This window comes from Gavialis gangeticus, unplaced genomic scaffold, assembly GCF_001723915.1.
Source record: "Gavialis gangeticus isolate Ggan-Ray unplaced genomic scaffold, GavGan_comp1, whole genome shotgun sequence".
Lineage (NCBI taxonomy): Eukaryota > Metazoa > Chordata > Crocodylia > Gavialidae > Gavialis > Gavialis gangeticus.
In genome coordinates, this window is record NW_017729032.1 from 137,520,473 (window position 1) to 137,520,738 (window position 266).

Sequence of the window (266 nt, forward strand, 5' to 3'; positions counted from 1 at the left end):
CCCCCCCCCCCCCCCAACCCCTGCAAACACTTCGTCCCCCGTCGTTTGCCCCTCTCCACAAAGTCGATGTTTCCCTGTTGTTCTTTTTTTTTCCCCTGCGTGCGGAGATGGGATCCCAGCCCGAGCCCCGCTTTGGTAAAGCCCCTGCTCGGTAAACAGCTTTCAATGAAAGGAGGTCCCAGCTTGTTTACTAGGAATTAGTCATCTCTGGCTGGGCTTGAAACGCACAGAGCAAACAACCGGCTCCGGGATCAATGTGCCCCTTG